Here is a 15754-nt window from a genome sequence, read left to right as displayed (position 1 = left end):
GATAACCTATCGTTAGTTTATGAATATCATTAAACCTATTTCAAAAGGATAGATGGGGGAGGTATACTGTACAAATAGGCATAAAGAGATTCTGTGTTTTATATATGACAATACAATTAATTAACGCCTGAGAATAATAGATAAATGTAGTTCTGCAAGTGCAATCCCTGAAGTTTATGTTGTCCGGAAATTAACACAAGCTTTTGGGGCTTAGAAAAAGTTTTATTATTTTCCGAGGAAAGGGTTGCTATTCATATAAAGAAGTAATGATAAAGTACCATTCCTTGATGTGTAAGTCAGAGGACAATCTGATAAATTCTGAAAATTACTGGATAAATTCTGAGAATTACTGACCTTAATAAGTTGGATGTAGCTATAAAAAAAATCTTTTTTTTTGCTGTAATATCCACATAAGCAAGTTAGAAAGTGATGGATTGATTGCTTCATGCCAGGAAGAGGGTGCAAGAACATCTGCACTACAACAAGCCAAGGGGAATGTTCTTAAGACCATTGTGAAACTCTCGGTCACGTTTTCCAGTATCCAGTCATGGACACCAACAGCATATGGTTTTTTGGTAGGTATCAGTGACTCATCTAAGTTGTTGATTGGCTAAATAACACCTTATTCACAAGGCCTTAATTGGTTGCTGATTGTAAGGACACTGCAGAAACTGTGGCCCTCCACGACCTGAGTTTGATATTCCAGGTCTAGTATGTTTGGAATCACTGGGACACAATACAGCAAAATCTGCCGTTCCACATATTCCTCATCCCAACAACACAAGTCTAGAGTTAATGGCAGAGTTGCAAAGAAGCTTCTTCAGAAATCATAATATAAAAGCAATATAAATCTAATCTAATCAACAAACCAAAAGCTAATCTAGTCAACACATATCATTCACAATATTTAGTGGTCAGATGAAACAAGTGTAAAATAATAGAATATATTCCCAGGCAAGCTTACCAGCAGAATGTTTGAGGTTGAAAAGGTTAATTAAGTAGAACATACTCCCCTCTGTGAAATATAAGTCCAATATTCATGCCCTTCATGGCAAATGAATGAGAAATTCATAAAGATGCACACCACAACATTTTTGACAAAAGAATTCACCCTTTTATGCAACTTGATTTGTTCAGCAATGATAATATTCACAGCATGCATAAAAATCTAGAAGAAAACGATTATGGAAAGATGTTATAATCCAGTTAATAAACTCTCCAGAAACAATAGTTCACCTGAAGAACTTATCAATCTTAAAGATTGTGTAACTATAATGGTAGTATCTTAAGGTCATCTATGTCAAAAGATAAACTTCCAAAAAACTGATGTGAAAACATTTAATCACTTTGCTTTTTCCATGTGGTCATCAGTAAAAATGTGGTGTTGCTCTGGTTGGGTATATTACTCATTTTACTCATACTTCAGTTATTTTTGTTATAATGTTGTAAGGATATGAATAATTGTAAAGGTCTCTGCATGCACTCTCTCTCTCTCTCTCTCTCTCTCTCACACACACACACACACACACACACATGCACGCACACACACACACATCCATATATTTTCCATTAACTATCACATGGTCGATGGTGATAAATTATTAATAGAAACCTCTTTTGTTCTCCTCTTCTATATGAACATATATTACTTGGTTCATTTTTTCTGCAGAAATGTCACAGGGAATTTAGTTGTGAAAGAATTTCACAAATGCAATGACATACAGTAACATATATCCAGTCACAGGCTATACAAATACTAATCGTATTCCAGAAGCCAAATGATGCCCCATCTCTGTTAGAAAAGTGAGCATGTATATGAGTGTTGGCTATGATTCTGCGTGGCAGGCTGGCTGGGTTGTGTTTGGGGGTTAGTCATCAGGGTGCCAAGAAGCCAGGTTCTTTATGTAATGGTTCAGTATTATAAACTGCCTCTCAGCATTAAAATGGATCCGCCATCTTTTCAGCATCCTCTCTCACAGAATGACTCACCTCATCTATGCCTGCTAGTCCACTTTCACAAACAACCAAGCTTATATGCTCAAAGGTGCTTTATGAAGTAGATGCATTACAATGGACATGGGGGTCTTATTTCCTTGACATAATAAATTAAATAAGACAACCCAGTGTGACCTAGCCTACATGTATTTGAAAAGAAAGTATTTTTGGACAGGCTAGTCCAGGTAGTTGTACCTAATAATAAGGTTTAATATTATTACTATTATTTACTCTTTATTTTCAAATATACACCATTTTAGCCTGTTTGTGAAACATACAGTATAACATATAATTTGAAAAAGAAACGTGAAAAAATGGGACGTAAGTATACCGAGCACAAAATGAATATTTTGTTTCAGGATCCTGAAAAATGTTGTTTCGCAGGATGAACTGCCACACAGAATTTTTACTCGTCTAGGCTCTTCCTTAATGGAGTATGAGAGTTACGCGTCCACACGGTGCTATAGGTCGGGACCTTCACCTCCGCGTAGATAAGCATTTCCTGTTGGAACCAGTCTTAGGGATTCGGGTGTTCTGTGTTGGCGGCAGCAGATGTGGGGCAGCCAATGAAATTTTCCTTTCCCCAGCACAGCGCAAAACCGTACCACTCGTGACTGTAGATTGATAGCATAAGCTTTATTTCCGCCGTATACCGCAACACGTTCTGAAATTGATGTAGATTTTAATACAAGCGCGCGCCTGCGTGTGCGTGTCCGAGTGTGTGTGCTGATCGTATTACGTGGTTAATAGTTCCTGTTGGTCCTGAACGAGGACATCTCCATGTCTCTCCACTGCCTGCGGCTTACGCGTTTTTGGTAAACCGCGAAAATTGTATTCTGAGAACAACAGAAAATGTCTGTCGGTGTTCTTTGTAAACTGCAACCCAAAATGTTTGTATACACGGGAAATCCTAGCTCTCCACACCCAGTAGGCTATGTCTCATCCTCCCGTAATATAATTAGCATTTGTATCGGTTAACATTTTAACATAGCACAGTTTAACCTATGAAAGACCTGCAGATCTGCTCCGATTGCTCAGCTTGATTCACAAAAAATATACAGGGAACACAAGAGCGGGGAGAGACGTTTCTCTGTCATGATGTCACATTTTTGTGTGCATTGAATGGCAAATCCCGGTGTCTCCCTCTCCAAACAGTAGCCCATACTAATTGTATTACCGGATTTCTTTTACCAGTTCTCACAATTAAACACTGATCTTGCTTTCATTGCCGTTCCTTATTTTTATTTGCTTCCAGGTTTGTAACTGTATTTCTATATTTTATCGGTGCTTCTCCTTTATTCTTGTCTACCAGCTTGATGTCCTTTGTGTGATCAAAGCCACTCTATGCTGATGTTGTGTATTTCTCATCACTTCTTTATTTTATTTTTTTATGTGTGCATTATTATTTATTTAAAAATGAACAAAACAACACCGTGGTATGTCTCAGCAAATCTCTGGTGTGTCCAGACTATGCCATCTGAGTCTGCTGTATTTTTTTGTTTCTTAATTTTGAAAACCTATCATATTTTTAAAAACATTTTTTCATACCATTCGGTTTCCTTTTACTGTATATATTTGCTGATGGTTCAATAAACAAACATGTTTACGTGTAGGCTATCTGGTTGCATCAGGATACTGAAGAAAACAATTCTACACGTATAAGTCTATACGGAAAAATGTCCTTGATTTTTCAACCCGCATTTGTCAAATTAAGACAAACTAATTGAGTCAAATTGAGTTGTATCATTTGTCAAAGCATTTGTTTATGTTGATAGAGGGAACATTGGTGTAGCTTTTAACAGGGTTACAGAGTGTATAGTAGGCCTACAATTATAATCTCAGTAACACCCTATGAGAGCAAGTCCAAAATATTTTTCATAGGCTATACCTTTATTTTGGCTATGTTACAACTAATGACAGTAATTGTCATAGTCTGTTATTGTTCATTCTAATAACATACAGTATTTTCCAGTTTGACCTTACACAAGATGAAATCCAGAGCAAAGTTTACATCTGTATGTTACTCAGCTGAAAGGCACTGCATAACTAGAATAATTGAAAACTACAATATTACATTTTTGAAAAATCATAAGATACACATTCATGCCCATTAAGAGTTGAAGGAATATTACTTCCTTTATTACTATCACACACAATGTACTGCTTATATAACACTTTTAATAACGGGACCTACAAGAACATTATAGTGGAGGGTGATGCTCATGTCAACCACCACCATACATTAGTACTCTTGGGTAATGCATGTCCCCCACCCAGCTGTGCTGAAGAGGAAGGAAAAATTTAACTAGTAATATTGGAGGGGGGGGGGGGGGGGCTTAGATGATGTGACCCAGAAGCATCACAACCAGCAGTAAATTATGGCCCATATCCATTCCCATGCCATATTGTACCGCACTGTGCTGTGAAATCGTGGTCATGGGTTTTGGATGCATTTTCATTGCCAGCAGAAGCGAGATACCAAACAAAAGGTACCAGGAACTGTGGGGTGAAGCTAACAGTCCTGCCATCTAGTAGTAGTAGTAGCCTGAGAAAGTTGCCTGGTGGTATGGCTACTGGATTTCTATGAGATTTGTCCCTGCTAATAAACTGATGATCCAAATGACTGTACATGCAGGTGTTTGTACTGATTTTGCACTTTGGCACACACAACAAAAGTTAAACACAGAATGTTTTTTGTGATTGGATTCCCATTTCTCTAGTAACATATGTCTGGTGGGAGGCTATAGTGATGTGACAGTTGGTGTCCATTAAAGTTGCTTCTGTAATTCTCCGCAACAAAAGTAAATCAGAATGTAGGTATCCTTGGGTAATTTGTTCAAGAACAAATGTCCTATGCCCAAAATTTTTCAGTGTATGGTAACCTTTTCCCTGCTGTTGGTGGTGAATTGCTGTAAGAACAAACACATGGCATGCTGACTCAAATTAATTTACATTATAGTATAGCCACTTTCTCCTTCATTGTGCTCTGCCCCCCTCTCCACAAAAAAGCAAAAACAAACAAAAAAATGGAAAAAATATAAACCTGAATTGTTGGTCCCAGGGATGGCTGTGGCCCTAAACAACTGCACAGAGTGGTTATGCCAGCAGCCGACCCTGCTTAAAAGGTTCTAGGTTTTCCCTCCCTACGATATATTCGTACAGGCTACAGTTATTAATATTATGGTTTCCCCATTAACTATATCTGTCCTGGCGCCCAACGAATTTCGTTTTTGTGTCTGTTTTCCTGTCTTGTTTCTGTAGCATTTGTTTTCTCCTTTCCTGACAAACAAGCCACTGGTTCAAAAAACGAGAAAGCATTCTTAGTAAACGCGCGAGGGTGGTGACGGATCTTCTTTGCTTCTGGCTTGGGCTCGGAGTAAATGAGGCGATAACTGCTCAGCTGTGGTGTTTCCCTTTATCAATCACTTTCTGCTGCAGCAATTCTTTGGTTCCGCGATTCTCTCCGTGGGTGCGGGTTGAAATAAATCCATTTATAATCAAGGGAGCCGATAAGCGTAGGAGGGTTGCCCTGAAAAATGCTGCCTACGCGCACGACCCAAAGGTATATGTTTCAATGCCAAGTGATTTCACCGCAGTTACCCCGTGCACTGCGCATTGTTGTCGCGTGCGCTAGCCTACTATAAAGTCCTAAAAGTCAGTTTCATTTATCGGACCATGAAATAGTGCTCAGCATCCATATCAGTCCCTCGTTAAATAGCATAGTATAGCCAACAACAACAACAACAACAATAATAATAATAATAATAATAATAATAATAATAATAATAAACATTATTATTATTATTATTATTGTTATTATTATTGTTATTATTATAATTATAAAAATATAACGTTTCTGTGGCAAGTTTCCTATAGCATGCTTCGGGATCGCTTACAGAAAACTAGCTCGTCTGTGAATATTATCCTTTCGCTACCCAGTTCTCACTTTAAGTAGCATAGATCCTGCGCATACTGACGACGGTAAGAAACTGGCAACAAACGTTAAGTCAGCTACTATTCTTCGATGTGAAATTAAGATAAAAAACCATTTATTTTACAAATGAAGAACGTGTACACTTCTCCATACAGTAGCTATTGCGCATAAAAGCAAAATAAGCAGTTTATTCACTAATGCTTTTCATTTTTCGGCTTACGTGCATGGTAATCGACTTACTACTACTTGTCTACGCGACTAGATGTTAAGCGTCTCTAAACAGGTAATTACATACGAGCTCAGCTCACGCCCTCTACGTCAGGGGCTTTCAATCTTTTCGAATCCAGGGACCCCCCCACCCAAACGCAGAGGTATCCAAGGGACCCCCGTCATCCCATCATAAGTTAAAAAGGGTTAAATATATTTTGAAACGTTTTAAATAAAAAATAAAAAAAATTTCAAATCTAAATACAGTCATGGCATATCAAGTCCGACCAGGGACCTACTACAGTATCTTCAAGGACCCTCAGGGGTCCCACTGTTGAAAACCCAGGCTCTAAGCAAAGTCCTCATTCGTGCATTTGCCGCAGAAAGACAAGATGGGAAGAGGAAATCAGTGGCATGCATCTGTAACCTGCATGATTTGAGAAAGAGGAAGACGGAGTGTATTGTGTAAAGAAGGGACAGTGGTCTCTATCACATAATGTAGGCTACAAAAAATGAAAGATGATTAAAGCAATTCAGGGATATACGTCACCGCAACATTGTTTTCTCAACAGGTCTGTCCTGGTCGTCAAAATGAGGTGACTGAGTGGTTTGTAGAGGAATGGGGAGTTTGTTCCACCACTGGAGGGCTAGGGTGGAGAAGAAGGTAATGTTTTGACTTGTTTAAACTGAGGCCCTGCACGAACTGTCAGACTGAGCAAAAAAGAATGCCCATGACTTTTTGCTATTGTTCAATTAAATTAACTAAATCCCTGCTCAAAACGCACTTGTGACTTCATCTTGATGATGAGACTACTGATGACAGCAGCAGGATGGATTCTGAAGTGCACAGACAGATCTCATTTATTCAGATCCAACCAAATGCCTCAAAATGCATTGGATGGCACTTCACCTTGTAGTAGGACAATGAGCCTAAATATCCTGCTGAGGCAACCAATGAGTTTTTCAGGGCCACAAAGTGGAATGTGGAATGCTTTTGGCTGGCCAAATCAATCAAATGATCTGAATTCAATTGAGCCAGAGAAGATGCCCAGTGTCTGGTGATGTCTATGGGTCACAGACTCCAGTCAATCATCGAATGAAAAGGATTTGCAACCAAATACTAAATATCGCAACTTTATGTAAATTTATGTTAATTTGTAAAATTACTTTTCCTCCACTAAAATGAGGGACCAAAGAGCTTGATTACCTGATATGGATGTACTGTAAATACACTCATATTAAAGCAGACAGTCTGCATTTTGCCTCGTATTCATGTGCCACAAATCCAATGTGCTGGAGTACAGAGTCAAAACAATAAAACATCTGTCACTGTCCAAATACTTACAAACTGCACTGTATTACTACAGTTGACACTCTTCCCTTTCTGTATTCATTGTTGTATTTTTATTTTTTGATTGTGTTCTTATGAGTTGTTAGCAATAATGTCCTTTTAGCAGAGAGTTACAGGTGGTCGCCCATCCACACACAGATATTACAATACAGGAATATGTGCTTCTTTGCTGATGTTTTTTTCCATTAAAAATGGTGATATCACCATAGACACCTTTGCTTGTGAAATGATATCAACTTCTCCAAGGTTTCCTCTTGCCATAATTATACATTAGGCTACCACACCTGGGCATATATGACAGCCAGACCAGTGTGTTAGCATCTGATTTTGGTATACTTGTTGTCCCTTTACTCAGGTGTTCCAATGTTTTATTCACTGCCTCAATAATAACATGATTTATTGATGCATAACTCAATAATGTAATAATTTAATTAATATAACTAAATTAATATAACTAAAACTATTGAGTTTGGTCCATTATTGACCCTTTTGCAATACAGATATTCAATAGCATTTTAATTACTTTATTTAGCAAAACTTATCATTAAATGATACTTTTCTGAAGTCCAATTTTAAAACAGGCACTAAGTCACTGTCGCCAGTTGCATGCCCAATACACTGTAACATCTCAGTGGCAATAATAACATAGGCCTAAGGCTCCAACTTTATCATGATGCTAGCAGGCGCTGATTAACTGTAATGATAATTGTGATGATTATATTAATGATTACATCACTAAGCCATATTGATTGCTAGGCAGAGCTCTATAAACTGGAGGGCAATGTATAAATCCAGCTGTTAGGATTGCAATTATTATTATTATTATTATTATTATTATTATTATTATTATTATTAGAAGTAGTAGTAGTAGTAGGCCCTAGTAGTAGTACTAGTAGAAGTAGTAGTAGTATTAGTAATAGTACAGTAATAGCAGGAGTAGTAGCAGTAGTAATTAATATATCTATTCCAAAAAATGCTTGCTTTGCATGCAAAATGTATGCATTTTCCTTGTTTATTTGTTGATAGAATGCCTTGAACATTTTTAGGCAACATCTACCTTCTCACCTTTGTGGCAAAAATAAAACATTCAAACCAGAATCTAAAAAAGAAAATGAAGAAAAGACAAAGCTTAATTCTCCATGTAATGTGCTTGTCTTGTAGTATGGTAAAGGATTTATATGATTTTGTAGATTTTGACAGTACCATTATTTAGTGTTGGAAGGACAAATGTAAAACCACACACACAGGCTTAAACAGATGAATCACAGTCCTCAAAAACTCCTTGTAGAAATTAAATTGCTATCAGCGCAGCACCCAACTGGAAGGGAAGTAATTTGAAAGGTGCTTTAAACCGAATAATTTTCTGAAGTGACTCATCCTCTACACCTGCAGTGTTACTTTCTATCTGCTATAAGGGAAGAGGGAAATGCATGTGTGTGTTTGCGTATTTGCGTGTGTCTCATGATGAAATTGACAGAAACTATTATGTACAATGGAGCAAAAACAATATTCATCAGTGACTGTTTCCTCTTGGCACAGATACTCATCACCTCTAATTGCTCTGGCCTTCCTCTGCCACCAAAAAAAAAAAAGAAACAAAAAAACAACCATCGGGCAGGAAAATGCAAAGTGCAACTAAGTGTGGAGATAGAGGTAGTCTATTCATACTATATCATACTTGCAGATTGCTTTGTTATATGGTATTTGTGCATAAATCATATCAGTCTAAGCAATTTTATTTCTTGGCTGCCATCGTGGCAGCAGTGCACCTGGTATCCTTTTCGGCCTACACGGATTCCAAGCTGTTTTTCTGCTCTTAAAGTGTTTTCTATAGTTGAATGTTATATACAATTTGTAGTGTGATCTGTACCATTGTACTAATGGCGGTAGATTCATAGCAGCCAGTTTTTACTTGTCACTAATCACCTTTCCTTTATAGTCAGAAAAAAACTTTAAATCGAGTAGTAGTGTTTTTATAGCCTCTTGATTGTTGATGGTGGTTTCACTTAACAGGCATTAAGATGTCTGTAAAAAGTTTTATGTTTCAGACTTTACATTGTTATGGTTACTATTATTGCATAAAATCCAGTTTATGTTAATGCATTTCTACTTTAAATGGTGCTTACTGTATGCGCTCTGTCATGTAATATGTTTCTATTATGCTTGCATAGTGCTGTTCTACATGAGAAGTAAATTACATGAAATGTTTTTCTGCAAATTATACACAGTAAAATGTCCAGTGTTAATTCAGCTCTAACAGTGTTAATGGAAATGGCTATGGTGAAATCATGTAGAATGAGGGGCGGCAAAGTGTTTAATGACTCCACTAAAGAAGTAATGAAGGAAATAATTATTGTTCAATTTTCAATTATCCAAACAAATCAACTGTTCAAATTGAACGAGAAGTACTTCACAGTGTTGAATTGAAAAATGCTAAAGGTGGCAAAAGTGTATAGTATTATATTGTGCTGTGAGGTGTCTTGGAATAGTATGCAGCAATGTGGCCTGGATCTCCAGCACATGAATATGATTGGAGGTGGTACATGCTCTAAAATAGTTTGGTACAGGGCAGAGTTTAAGACTCCCATTTTCTGATTCATCAACATAATCTGAATTTATGATGCTTTTTATTGCCTCATCTTGAGCTAGAGGTGTTTTGAGTATTAATGAGCATTCCTCTTGAGATGCAATCCATCAGCCTCAGGTATGTTGATTCCATTCCATTCATAGACTCTGATTATCTCTGCATACACAGCTTGGTGAATTATGTTTGCCAATCACTGAACTCCAAAACTATGAGTGAAAATGCTGAGTGAAATGTGGCATGTGTCCACATTGCTGTAAAATCCAATTCAAAGTCATTGTTTTTCATCACTTCAAAAAATTATCAATGTGCAATAGAACAGAAAACCAGATAGAACCTGTGCTGATCTCGAGTAAATTAAATTGAGCACATACATAAAAATGCACAGGAAATATGGGAGTGCATAGTGTTGCTGCAGACAATGGGCCTGCATGCCATTCCAAGGCATCATTCAGGTCAACATCAATCTGATAATTCATCTGGACAAATTAGTATTTTAGAATAATTTATGGTGGACAAATTTCATCCATCCCCAAAGGTTGGTTTCAATCCAGTACTGTAATATGTCAGTTCATTTTTTTAAAAATTGATGTGCATTTTATGTGTGTGTTTTCCCCCCCCCCCACATACCACCTGTTTGTTTGTAATGACAGCTGCAGAACAGGAATTCTTGGGTCCAATCACAGCCAGCACGACCGAATAAACAACATAAGTGGCTGCCAACTGCCAGGGGCCCCCAATTATTCTAAAATATATACTGTATTATTTTAAATGTTGCGTTGAGAGAGCCCCTAAATCAAATCCTGCTTAGGACCCCTCAAAGGTTAGGGCTGACACTGGGTCCAAGATACCACAAGCAGACCATCCCATTGGGAAGAAATATATGCATAAAAGATATTGCGGACATATTTCAGATTCATTTAGTTTAATTCGATTTACATAATATTTTAAAACTGCAAACCAAATGTTAACATTGAACTTGTGACCTGACGGTAGCAGCCTAGCCTACTATATAATCACACAGCCAAGTTTTCTGGTGCATGGAGTCTTTCAGTTTTAATAATGTTTTTTGTGACTCAGAATAATGGTTTCCCTGTATTTCAATGGCACACATAGTTATAATTCATAGTGTGCAACTGCAGGAATCAAATCAACAGCTTTTTATTACAGCAGTTTTGCATTGGTTGCCACAGTAGAGGCACTGTTACAACAGAATCCACAGCTAAACCGCTCATGAATAATTGTTTAAAAATAAACTGAAAATATATCATAGTTAACAAAATAAAGGCTTATGATAATGAAGGTGATAATTAAGACATTTCGTTCTATTAATTTTTACAAGTATACCAAAATGTCTTGTGAAATTCCCAAAAGTCATTTTGGGAATTTCAGTGAGCCATAAGAAAAATGTATGTATATTTAGCTTTCCCCAACTTATAAATGGGAAAATAAAAAATTTCCTTTTGCTGTAAAATATTTCTTAACAGGAGAGTTGGAGGACTAGGCAGTGTATTTTTAATGCATATTTGCATTAAATGCTTTTGATGGACAACCCACACAATGGACTCTCACTAGCGTTTAGTTTGCAAGCTAGTAGAACATATATAATTATCTAGAAAATATCACCAATTCTGATATCAATGACATGAATGATATTTGATATCAATGACATGCTTGCTGTTGTTTGAGTATAAAAATGCTTAGTATGTACACTGATCACTAATACTGGGGGGAGAGTTTGTCAAAACTGAATTTGTTATCAGTATAAAAACATCTGTGGTACAGCACCTTGGACTACAGATGCATGTCTGATAGAGCTACAAAATAGCAGGTTCAGGAAAACACACACATTGTGGTTACAACCATAACAAACAAATGAACAAATCTTTTCCATCAAATTCTAATGGCTAAAATTGATCCTTTGACACGTTTCCTACAGTGAGCATAAATATAGCCTGGGGTCTCCCCCAGTACTATAAATTTTCCACTGCATAAACGTGATGTACTGTGAAAGGTAAAAAAAAAAAGGAACTCACAATACCTGATGAATGATGTGAAATTGAAAGCGAGCTTCACGGCTCTGCGGCTGAGGCAGAAGAGGGCAATGAGATGAGAGAGAGACCGTGGGGTGTGACGGAGCAGGGGAGAGAAGCCTGTGTATTGGAAATGATGAATGAAAACTGAAGGGAAATTCTGCAATGAGATAAGCACAGCACAAGCAAACTCAGCTACGTGAACACACAGGACCATACAAGTGCGTATATGTTTGCACATGCTGTAATCCACATATATTATATATATATATTTTCTCACTTCATTTAGCATCACATGGAATGAAATGTTGACATCTGCAATGCCCAAGAATGACAAAATCAATGAAATTAAAAAAAAAGAAAATACTAACATTGTTCTCTAAACTAGTAAAAGGCTAAATTCATAAAAAAAATAATACCTTCCTATTATCATTATTCATATGATATAAATCAATAGAGTACAGATTATATATTCTGCAAAAAGGCAAGGAAAATAAGGCAATTGTTAATAGTTTTTTGTGTCGCTCGACTAAATCATGGAGTCTATTATTGCTATTATTGTAATGCTTGTTTTTAAAACTAACACATTTACTAGAGTAATATCCCAATAAACTCCAATTAATATTCAGGGAAGGTTGTTCACAAGGTAGGAATTTATATTTAAACATATTTGAAGTGTATGAATTTGTTTTTTCTAATGTTTAAAATATGATTACTTGATTTGAATGTGTTGCAGCTGATGTGGTGTGTTTCAATGCTGATGTTATTGAACTTGACAATTTACTGCTTTATTCCATACAATGCTGTTGCTGGACCATCTCCCACACACTTTCACCCCCCACTGCACAGGCGTGGGCGGGGGTAGAGGAACTGCCACTGCAGTGCCCTGAGGAAGCCTTAACTGACTGTCACTGTCTCACACTCCAGGATTTAACAGAGATTCTAAGCAGTATATATATCAAACAGTATATAATAATAATAATAATAATAATTTGTTAATCAATGTGACATTTATATCAATTTACCAATTTCAACACAAACATATTTGTAAAAAAATATTAAGAATAATAATCGTAATAATTTGTTAATCAAAGTGACATTCATATCAATTTACCAATTTCACCGCAAACATATTTGTAAAAATAAATCAAAGATGTTGTTTAAAACCAGGCAAATGGTGATCGCTGTGCTAGCATCTGAAAAAAAGTTAAAATGATGAAAGTAGGTTTAAACTTTCAGTTTTAATACCTGTTGTGACCCAGCAGTCATTAAAGGTTTTCAGGTAAGAAATAGATTTGACTGTGATCATCTATGTAGGTTGTGGAACTTTTGGCCTGGGTGAGTAGGTAGCTAATCCGGGTTAAGTACCTTCTATATGTTAGAAAGAGAGAGAGAGAGAGAGAGAGAGAGAGAGAGAGACAGAGAGAAACAGAGAGAGAGAGATGGGTGGGAGGGGTGAAGATCCCTGGAGGCCGGATGACTCACTCTTCTGCAGCCGGCTCGTGCGTCACTGGCGTGCGGCTGGAGGAGGAGATAGTGGAGAGGTCTGTGCATTTAATTACCGCCTGCCAATTTATACTTACTGATACACACACACACAGACAAACACACACACGCACACACACACACACACAATTACACACACACACATGCATGCACGCACACACACAAACACACACACTCACACGCACGCACATGCACACACACACACACAAATACACACAGACACACACATACGCACACACACATAGCCTCACATTAAAAAGCACATGTACAGAAATAGGCTCAGGCATAAATGTACACACATGCGCACACAAAATGCAATGTTGCACTGAATACTTGTGTACAAAGCTAGGAATAATAACAATCAATGTGACTACATGCTGGTCATATCACATAGTGCATAACCAGAGTATTTTGGCTTAGAGGCACTGAGCAAGAGTTCTGCACATTTCTCAGCATGGGTTTTACACCCATTCAACATATGCATATTCTGGCCAGAGGTGAGCTCTTGTAAACCTGATAGAATGGCAGGTGTGTGTAAGTATGTTATAAATGTGAATTTGTTATGTCAGGGAACTCACTCCCTGGTGATTTTTTTAAAATCTTGAGTTTAGCATGGCCTCCCAACCTCAGCTATCAAGCCTCTGCAGCTCATCCAAAACACTGCTGCTCTCCTGGTTCATAACCCGTCAAAACACTCTTGCTTCACTCTCTCCTTAATGTCACCACTGGTTACCTTTATCCAGTCATCATATTGAGAACTTTGGTGCTACCCTACCAGACTACCCAGAGGTAGACACCCCATCCGGGAGGGAGAATTTTTTTCCCCTTCCTATTCAATCATTGCATCCCGCAGCCGCCCGCCTGGGTCGCCACTTCCTCTCTCCTAATCACACATGACGATACACAGCGCACACGGTCTCCTTTTCAGAGGGAGTGCCAAGTGCGCATGATCGCATCGTTGACGTCACGTCATCCCGGTCCTCCTCAGATTAGACGAGATAGCTAGCTAAAACCACTTGTTAAGTGACTGTAAATTAACGTTATATCATAAAAAACAACAATGAAAAGAACAGAGTTGTCAGGGGCTGAGGGGAGAAAACGGCGAAAGGAAGAGGAGGAGAAAAAATCCCAATATAAAGGTGAGTTTGTAGGCTACAGTTGATAAATGTTGACAGACTTCTTGTTTGTCATCAAAAGGAAGCTAACATTATATCAGCTAGCAAACTAGCGATTTTATGCTAAATTGTCCTTGGCATTTTCTGTGCACTATGTGTAAGGAATAAACCACGACGGACTGTCCGGTTATTGGAAAATAATGTACAACGGGGGTGGTTAAGCGACCCTAGCACTGTCTTGCTTTTTAAATGGCGTGGTCGCGCAGTGTAGACATAACGTCTTTCTAAGACCCTCTGAAACGGGGTTTGAATGCCAGCTAGCTTTATGATAGGTTCGCCGTCACTTGTCACCGAGCCAATATTAAACTTCTTGGTTTTAGGTCAGAATAGTCTCACGGCATGCTTGTTATCCCGGCTAGCTAGCTAGCTATTGAATTGTATTCAAAACAGCGGTTAATATAAACGCAGTCGTTCGCAAACATACGGATGAAAATGCGCCCTGAGCCATGAGTTAAATGCGGAACAGCTATTCTACTGTCCAAATAAGGGACGCTTCCGTATTTTACGGGATGGTTGGCAACAGTAACTAGAAATGTGATTCATCAATTGTGGAATTGGACATTGAAAAAGGGAGGGTTTTTTTTAATTGTATTTTAATTTATATAAACTCTAAATCTCAGGGTCACAAAACTATTGTTGCAGCGCTCTCTATAGGTTGGAACCGGTTGGAACTTTCAACTGGGTTGCATTGCTGGCCACAGCGAGTTTAAAGTTTTGGCCCATAGAGAGCTGCAACAATAATAGTTTGCTGCCCTGTGGCTGTGAGATTCATTTCAGTGAGCAGTGTTGTTTTGGCTCACACTTCTGACCCCAAAAAATGTTAAAAATTAACATTTTTAAAAAACAGTATTTACAATTTATTTTATTTTATTATCATCATAATTTTACAAACTGTGAATTTGGCACTTGCTGTGTTTGCAATACGTGCCATGAGCTTTTTATTGACTACAGTAAGTTAGGACCCCACAG

The 15754-nt window shown here is 37.7% G+C and overlaps 1 protein-coding gene and 1 long non-coding RNA gene across 2 annotated transcripts in view; one reads left to right on the top strand and one right to left on the bottom strand.

Annotated features, from left to right (window-relative positions):
- The window catches only part of si:dkey-6n21.12 (schwannomin-interacting protein 1), a 178923-nt gene that overhangs the window by 63610 nt on the left and 99559 nt on the right, over positions 1–15754 (top strand). The window lies entirely within an intron of this gene.
- Positions 6028–14481, bottom strand: LOC135252065 (uncharacterized). Its single transcript, XR_010329297.1, has 4 exons — positions 14344–14481; positions 13590–13625; positions 12113–12264; positions 6028–6563 (listed from the first exon to the last, which is right to left on the bottom strand). It is a non-coding gene; the product is annotated as an uncharacterized LOC135252065 (long non-coding RNA).

The sequence above is a fragment of the Anguilla rostrata genome, chromosome 3 (genome assembly GCF_018555375.3).
Source record: "Anguilla rostrata isolate EN2019 chromosome 3, ASM1855537v3, whole genome shotgun sequence".
NCBI lineage: Eukaryota > Metazoa > Chordata > Actinopteri > Anguilliformes > Anguillidae > Anguilla > Anguilla rostrata.
Note: the sequence above shows the minus strand (reverse complement) of the source record. Positions and strands in the feature narration are given on the sequence as shown.